The sequence below is a fragment of the Daucus carota genome, chromosome 5, assembly GCF_001625215.2.
Source record: "Daucus carota subsp. sativus chromosome 5, DH1 v3.0, whole genome shotgun sequence".
In the NCBI taxonomy this organism is placed as follows: Eukaryota; Viridiplantae; Streptophyta; class Magnoliopsida; order Apiales; family Apiaceae; genus Daucus; species Daucus carota.
In genome coordinates this window covers 17097473-17106272 of record NC_030385.2, presented here as the reverse complement: position 1 = coordinate 17106272, position 8800 = coordinate 17097473, and the positions used below count along the sequence as shown (strand labels likewise).

Genomic DNA, 8800 nt, shown 5'->3' with positions numbered 1-8800 from the left:
GGGGGAGATTGTTAGATATAATTGATGATTACTAATATTCTTAAAGTCTGTTTTAGAACAGGAATCATCAGAGTTTAATCGGGAAGCTGATCAGAGTTTGATAAAGTCTGACAGAGTTTAGCAAAGTCTGATCAGAGTTTACATAGTCAAGACTCGACAGAGTTTACACGTGGAAAGAGCTCAGAAGCGGATATACTTCAAGGAAGGATAGAAGCGGAGGAGTGATTTGCTGACTATGGAAACTAAACAGAAAACTGGAGCAATCTTTGATTGATAGAATTCATAGCAGATTTATAGGATATCAAATCAGAGATTGATTTTGTAACTGTGTCTATATAAACACAGATTAGGGTTACTCTATATGAGTTGAGTTATCGAGTACATTGTTTAGAACCCTAGCAGCTCTTAGTGATACAATATAAATCACTGAGAGAGTTTTTGTAACCATCAAAGCTTTGTGAATATAAGAGTTTATTGATTACAATTTCTTATATTGTCTTACTGTGTTACAGATTGTGGTCACTATATCATATTATATAGTGAGTTTATAGGACCTAACACAAGATGCCATAATAATTACCATAAACCGTTACCATGTGAATAACTCTTGAATAATACCTTTGTACCCAATATTCCCTTTGATATAACTTGTATGCATATATTGAACTGTGAATAAGCTTTTCTTGTCTACATTCAGAATCATGCCTCCTCGAAGAGCCCGCAACACCACCAATGAAAATACCGAAGAACCACCACCAACCTTGGCTCAACTTATGCAACTTCTTCACCAACAATCTGTTACCCTTGCCCAACAACAACAATTACTTCAACAACAACTCCAGCAACAACAACAAGCACCACCACCACCTACTACTTTCAAATCTTTTCAAGCTGTGAAACCACCCGAGTTCCGAGGAACTCAAGACCCTGTTGAAGCTCAATCCTGGCTAAAGGAGATGGAGAAGGCTTTCACCTTGGCTGTTGTAACCGATGATAAGAAAGTTGAATATGCCTCCTATTTTCTGAAAGATGAAGCGAACTATTGGTGGGAGTCAGCCCGTGCTTTAGAAGAAGGTGAGGTTATTGCTTGGGATCGATTCAAGAGGATATTTCTAGACAAATACTTTCCAAGGTATATGCAAACTCAGATGGAGTTGAAGTTCTTTGAATTGAAGCAAGAGGGAATGACTGTTGGGGAATATGAAAAGAAGTTTACAGAATTTGCAAGGTTCGTGGGAGATTATGTGGACACGGACGAGAAAAGAGCAAAAAGATTTCAACAAGGATTGAAGCCTTGGCTACGAAGCAGAGTGGTTGCTTTTGAATTGGCCACATATGCTGAAGTGGTCCAGAAGGCAATGGTGATAGAAGGAGAAAGTGATCAGAACCAGAAGGAGAAGGATAACAAGAAGAGAAAGTTTGGGAATAATGGTGAAGGTTCGGCTCAAGGGAGCCAAAAAGGGAAGAATTTCAAGAAGTTTGGAGTTCAGAATCAAGGAGGTCCCCGAGGTTTCAAGAAGGGAGATAATAGGAATGTGAAGAAGATTCAAGGACCGAGTGGTCAAAGGAGTCAACAAGCAAATTCAGAATGCAAGTTCTGCAACAAGAAACACACGGGAAGTTGTAATAAGGCTGATATTGTCTGTTTCAAGTGCAACTCGAAGGGTCATTATGCAAACGAGTGCCAGAATTCGAAGCCTTCTGTTACATGTTTCAAGTGTGGAAAGACCGGTCACATGTCAAGAGATTGTAAAGCTCCTGGAACCAACAAGTTGATGCAGTTGGCAGCTACCCCTTACAATCAAGGAACGATATCTTCTGCTCCGATTCTGCAACTACCTTCTACTCAAGTTTTTGAGTCTGCAACTCCTGTTTTCCATCCCTCTTATCCGGCTCAAGCAAGGACATTCAACATGAATATCAAGGATGCTGTTCAGAGTTCTGAGGTTGTGGCAGGTACGCTTTCTGTCAACAACATCCATGCTAAAGTGCTATTTGATTCTGGAGCTACTAAATCTTTCATATCTGAATCTTTTGTTGGCAAGTTGAATTGTGGAATTGAACCGTTAGTTGAACCCTTATCTATCATTGTTGCTAATCAAGAACAAGTATCTGTTAGAAGTATTTGCCCCCGATGTACTATAGAGATTTCTGGCTTTAGTTTTCCTGCTTCCCTTATACCTTTTCGATTAGGAGAGTTTGATGTTATATTAGGAATGGATTGGTTAGCAGAAAATGGTGCTCAAATAGACTGTAAGAAGAAGAAGATAATCCTTAAGTCTCCTCAAGGCAAGAAAGTAGAGTTTAAAGGGCAGAAACAAGCTAAGACATTCTTGACGATAATTGAAGCTAAGAAGTTGATAAGGCAAGGTTGTGAAGGTTATTTGGCTCATGTAATTGATAGATCTAAAGAGACGCCGAACATAGAAAGTATTCCGATAGTTAATGAATTTCTTGATGTATTTCCTGACGATCTTCCTGGATTGCCTCCCGACCGTCAAATTGAGTTTTCTATTGACTTAGCACCCGGCACGGAACCAGTTTCAAAGCAACCGTATCGAATGGCGCCGGCAGAAATGAAGGAGTTGGCCAAGCAATTGCAAGAATTGTTAGACAAAGGAGTTATAAGGCCGAGTGTATCCCCGTGGGGAGCTCCAGTTCTTTTTGTGAAGAAAAAGGACGGAAGCATGAGATTGTGTATCGACTATAGAGAATTGAACAAGTTGACAATCAAGAATAGGTATCCTTTGCCTCGAATCGACGACTTATTTGATCAACTCAAAGGAGCAACTTACTTTTCGAAGATTGACTTGCGTTCGGGATATCATCAATTGAAGATTAAGCCGGAAGACATCCCAAAGACAGCTTTCAGAACTCGGTATGGGCATTACGAGTTTCTAGTTATGGCATTTGGATTGACAAACGCACCAGCCGCCTTCATGGATTTGATGAACCGTGTATTCAAGAAGTATTTAGACAAGTTCGTTATTGTATTCATCGACGATATTCTCATATACTCGAAATCTGAAGAAGAACATGCTGAACACCTGAGGATAGCTTTGGAAACATTAAGAAAGGATAAGTTATATGCAAAGTTCTCAAAATGTGAATTTTGGCTACGAGAAGTGCAGTTCTTAGGGCATATAGTTGGAAGTGAAGGTATTCGAGTGGATCCAGCAAAAATAGAAGCTGTGATGAACTGGGAGAGGCCAAAGACCCCAACTGAAGTGAGAAGTTTCATGGGATTGGCCGGATATTATCGAAGGTTTGTGAAGGATTTCTCGAAGATTGCAGTACCGTTGACAAGATTAACTCGGAAGAATGAGAAGTTTGAATGGACCGAAAAATGTGAAAAGAGTTTTCAAGAGTTGAAACAGAAGTTAGTCACCGCTCCAGTTCTAGCTTTGCCAGATGATCAAGGAGATTTTGTTATCTACAGTGATGCGTCGTACAAAGGATTAGGTTGTGTCTTAATGCAACACGGGAAAGTAATAGCCTACGCGTCAAGACAACTCAAGCCACAGGAACAAAGATATCCGACTCATGACTTGGAATTGGCAGCAATTGTGATTGCTTTAAAGCTTTGGAGACACTATCTTTATGGCGAGAAGTGTGAAATATTCACAGATCACAAAAGCTTGAAGTACATTTTCACGCAAAAAGAGTTGAACATGAGGCAGCGAAGATGGTTGGAATTGATTAAAGACTACGACTGCACGATTAATTATCATCCCGGAAAGGCGAACGTAGTAGCAGATGCGTTAAGTCGCAAAGAAAGGTTGAATATGTTGACTATGGCTCAAGAACTATCACAGGAATTTGAGAAGATGGGAATTGAAATTCGAGCTCCTAGTGCACCTACAGAAATGATTCATACCATGACCTTTCAGCCTGAATTGATGGAGAAGATAAAGAAGTGCCAAGAAGAAGTGATGACTGAAAAGATGAATGAGTTAACCGGAGAAGAAATCTGCACACAGAAAGACAACCAAGGAATCTTGAGATTTTCATCAAGAATTTGGATACCAAATGTGGAGGAATTGAAGAATGAAATCTTGAAGGATGCTCACAATTCAGAGTTTTCTATTCACCCCGAAAGCACAAAAATGTACCAAGATTTGAAGCAAAACTTTTGGTGGCCAGATATGAAGAAGGAAATTGCTCAATGGATCAGTAAATGCTACACTTGTCAAAGAGTAAAAGCTGAACATCAGAAGCCAAGTGGATTGATACAGCCGTTGGAGATACCAGAATGGAAGTGGGAGCACATTGCAATGGACTTTATAGTTGGATTGCCAAGGACGAAATCTAATCATGATGCTATTTGGGTAATAATTGATCGGTTGACCAAGTCGGCTCATCTTCTGCCAATTAACGAGAGATTTTCAATGGACAAGCTAATTCACATGTATTTGAAAGAGATTGTTACTCGTCATGGAGTTCCAGTATCTATTGTGTCAGATCGAGACCCTCGTTTTAACTCGAGATTTTGGAAGCAATTTCAAGAACATGTCACTACTAGAAAAACAGGATTAGACATCACATTTTAGACATCTGTTAGAAAAACCACCGATGTTAAAACCCTATTTTACATCGAATATTTTGAAACCGATTTCTATTAAAAATCTAGACATCGCCTAAGTGCAAAACCGATGTGTAAAACCTGTTTTTAAAAAAATTGACCGAGCTCCCCCGCTGCTTTTCCCCCCTTAGCCAATTGTTTTACAAACAAGATTCCCCACAGAATATTTCCTCTTATTACACAAATATTCCCCCTTTACCAAAATTTTATATCCCACCTTCACCAAAATGTTATTTCCCCCGTTTCTTCTTTTCATTCTCGACTATGTCTCTCGACACTCTCTCTCTCTCGACTCTCTCGTCTCTTTCTCTTCCCATCTCTGCTCTCCCTATCTGGTCTCGCTCACACCCTCTATTTCAAGCTCCGACATTCAAATAGTAGTTAGGGTTCGATTGGGTAACCCCTAATTTGTTCTATCGGAGACACAGCTCGAAGAAGAAACTTGAATAAATTAGTAGATAGAACTCATTTCGGAGAAACGCAAATTGCAGATTAGTTCGATTGGGTTTAAGAGTTTGATTGGTTCAATTGGGTTTTAGGGTTCTTATCAATTCTCACTTCAAATCCTGCCCTAATTGAAGACATTCGCGAGTGGGAACAAGAATATCAGTGCTGAACTGGTTTGTTTTCTGCTTTTTTATCTTTTAAATTCTTGAAATTCATGCTTTTTTGTATGTTTATGTTTTGGGTTTGTAGTGTATTCGATTTTTTGATGTGGGTTTTGTGTAAGTTGGCTTATTGACTACTTGTTAGCTGTTTATATGAACTGCAGAGTTCATATTTTCTTGTATAAACACACTTAGTTGGCTATAGAGTGGAACAAGAATAATGTTTAATCATCGGATGGTATTTATGATTTTACTTATTCTATTTGCCGGGTTCTCATCAGCTTGTTGGCCAAGTTGTCTCCCGTATTGCTTCTGCTCTGTTTGAATGGTTGTGGTCACTGAAGACAGATGAGCCCATTGGTATGAACATTTTTTTGAACAACATTTTAAGAACTTCTTTGTCATCTTTTGAACTACATATAGTTCTTGTTGGTAAGATTGATGTCTGCAATATTTTAGCTTTTTCTAGTCGTTCTTCGGTCAAATTTGGAGTATACACCGTGGAGACTTTGTTAAGTGTTTAATGTCGGTATATATTAAGTGTTTAATGTCGGTATTTTTTGTTTGCCAGGTGGAAGATATGAGGCTGATTTGTGGTTTTCTCCAGGAACTTGTGCAAAGTTAAATTTAGGAGAGGAACACGAATAGAAATCTGTTTGACTTCCCAGGGTGATTGGAACGGTGCAGGTGCAAATGAATACGAATAGAAATCTGTTTGACTTCTCAATATGAATTTTGATTATATGTTTAAGATATTGATCCATCTTGAATATTCTTAGCTTAATTTTTGTATGAACTTTTCAATACTTTATATATACCACAACACCAAATGAATACGATAAGATGGTAATGAAAGAAGGTTAACAGGAAAGCATGAGACATCTAACAAGCACACTTTCTCATGGGTAAGTTGCTTATATATATAAAATCTTAGTTGTAACCTGATTTTGATGCAAAAATATCGAGACTAAGACTTACCTTCAATTCAAGTAGTTTAAAAACCTTGCAAGTAACCAAATCATTTTACTTTCTTAGTTGCCTGGTGAAACATGTGGTATTTTTTTCTTCAAAAAGAACCTTGTTCTTGGTGTTTATTTAGAATCTTCTATCAACAATACGTTTTTTTAAGGTTTACAGGTAATTCTCTGTTCTTGCTCTATTACCATGAATGACTTTGCTTGATTATATGATTCCAATTTGATATTATTCTCCAAAGCAAATTTAAAGTTAGTGAATCATTTTTACAGGGTGGTCCTCATAACCACACAATTGGGGGACTTGCGGTCTGCCTGAAGTTTGTGCATACTCCAAAATTTAGGGCTTAATTGCCAGAAGCATGTGTTTTTTCCTATATATTTTTACATGGACAGATGGACAATTGAAAGAACTTTGTCCAATAATTATAGTTGCAATGACTTTGGGAATATAATGACTTTAGGTTTCATTTATCACTGCTGATTTTGGGAGTATAATGAACTTAATGTGTAGTTGCAATGACTTATGAAACAGTATTGCTTTTGGTATCTTTGACATTCGATGTACAAGTACATGGATTATGTAATTAGTTGGTGGCTTGAATGCAAATATGTTTGGTGTAGCTATTGGTGTTAGTTGTTGATTTGGAATTTGATTTGTTTTGACATTTTAATTATTACATTTGGGCATGTTATATAAGCAGGTGGAACAGGGACTAAAAAAACTAAAATTACATCATTGTTCTGAAAAATCGATGTTAAAAATAGTATGTGACATCATCAATATGTTAAAAAATTGATGTAACAAACAATGAACTAAATCAGAAATATAAGAAAACTGATGTCTAAACTATAGAAAGACAATGGATTTAAAAAAAACTGATGTCAAATATGAAAAAAGATTACAGTTTTAAACTAAACTGATGTATGTTTGAATACAAATACATCAGTTATATTAAGAAACTGATGTAAAAGACAAACATAAACATCAGCCATTTGAAAGCAGCTGATGTAAATTAGGCAAATATACATCGGTCAAAAACTGTTGTGAAAGGTGGTGGTAGACATCAGTTAAAAACCGATGTCTAAGACCCCTACCTTTTACATCACATGCGAAGACATCGGTCCTGTTTTCAATAGACATCGGTTTTTAGCCGATGTCTAAGCCAGTTTTTGGGAACCCGACTCAAGATGAGTACTGCCTATCATCCACAAACGGACGGACAAAGCGAGCGTACAATTCAAACTATCGAAGACATGTTAAGGTCTTGTGCTTTGGACTACAAAGGAAATTGGGACGAGCATTTGCCTTTGGTTGAGTTTTCGTATAATAACAGTTATCATGCCAGCATTGGAATGCCCCCGTACGAAGCTCTTTATGGAAGAAAGTGTAGATCTCCGATATATTGGGATGAAGTTGGAGAAAGGAAAGTAATTGGTCCAGAATTGATCCAGCAAACAAAAGAAGCAGTAGATGTGATTCGAAGTAGATTGATTGCAGCTCAAGATAGACAACGAAAGTATGCTGACCCGCACAGAAAAGATGTAGAGTTCGAAATTGGAGAAGCTGTTCTGTTGAAAGTGTCACCATGGAAAGGAATAGCAAGATTCGGAAAGAAAGGGAAATTGAGTCCAAGATTTATTGGTCCTTTTGAGATTTTAAGCAGAATTGGGAAAGTGGCGTACGAACTAGCCTTACCGCCTCAAATGCAGCACGTTCACAATGTTTTCCATGTCTCATTTCTTAAGAAGTTCAACCCCGACACCAAGTGCATTATAGAGAATGAACCAGTTGAAATAGAACCCGATTTGTCGTATATCGAGCAACCGGTTAGCATTCTAGATAGAAAAGATAAGGTGTTAAGGAATAAGACAGTTCCTTTAGTTAGAGTTTTGTGGAGGAATCCCAAAGTTGAAGAATCAACGTGGGAATTAGAAAGTGATATGTTAGATAAGTATCCTCATTTGTTTACTTAGATTCTGGGGTCAGAATCCTTTTAAGGGGGGAAGGATGTAACGCCTGTAATATTTGACTTATATATATATTACAGTATTTCATTTTGGTGACATATTAAATTTCGTGTTTTAATTGCCAAACTATGTGAATTTGACTCGTTTATCGTTACATGACTTTCGTATGTCGTTATAATGTACTTATATGACTTTTGACGAATAATTCTCGCTACGCGATTAAATAATATTACTAGTTGCGACGGATTTGGCTTTACATTAATAAATGTGATCGTTGCCGTTACCCGATTAAATAATAGTTGAGATATATGCGATTTAGTGATATTTGATAAATTGCGAGTAGCCGATAAACTTTAACTTGTAAAATGGCGTTTCATTGTATATATTTTTCTCGAGATTTTACGTGTATTATATTCGTGTTTTATATTTATGAGAAATGTGACTATTAGAGCTCTACTTGTATTATTTCTTTTAAAATTCATTCCTTGTCCAAAATTTGTGAAAACTATTTTATTAAACTTCTAAAATCTCATATTATTTGTGATATTAATTTCATGATTTATAGATTTGTACTTTATTTATTAAAACTCTTTCTTTTAATACTCTTTTAATCACACTTTTATTAATTAGTAAATGACTAGTGTAACCTTGCATGCAACTTTGAC

General features: G+C 37.1%; 1 long non-coding RNA gene across 1 annotated transcript; it reads left to right on the top strand.

Annotated features, from left to right (window-relative positions):
• The first annotated feature begins 4517 nt into the window (after positions 1-4517).
• LOC135152654 (uncharacterized) lies at positions 4518-6787 on the top strand. The gene is made up of 4 exons (XR_010292039.1): positions 4518-5202; positions 5472-5550; positions 5762-5877; positions 6438-6787. It is a non-coding gene; the product is annotated as an uncharacterized LOC135152654 (long non-coding RNA).
• The last annotated feature ends 2013 nt before the right edge of the window (positions 6788-8800 follow it).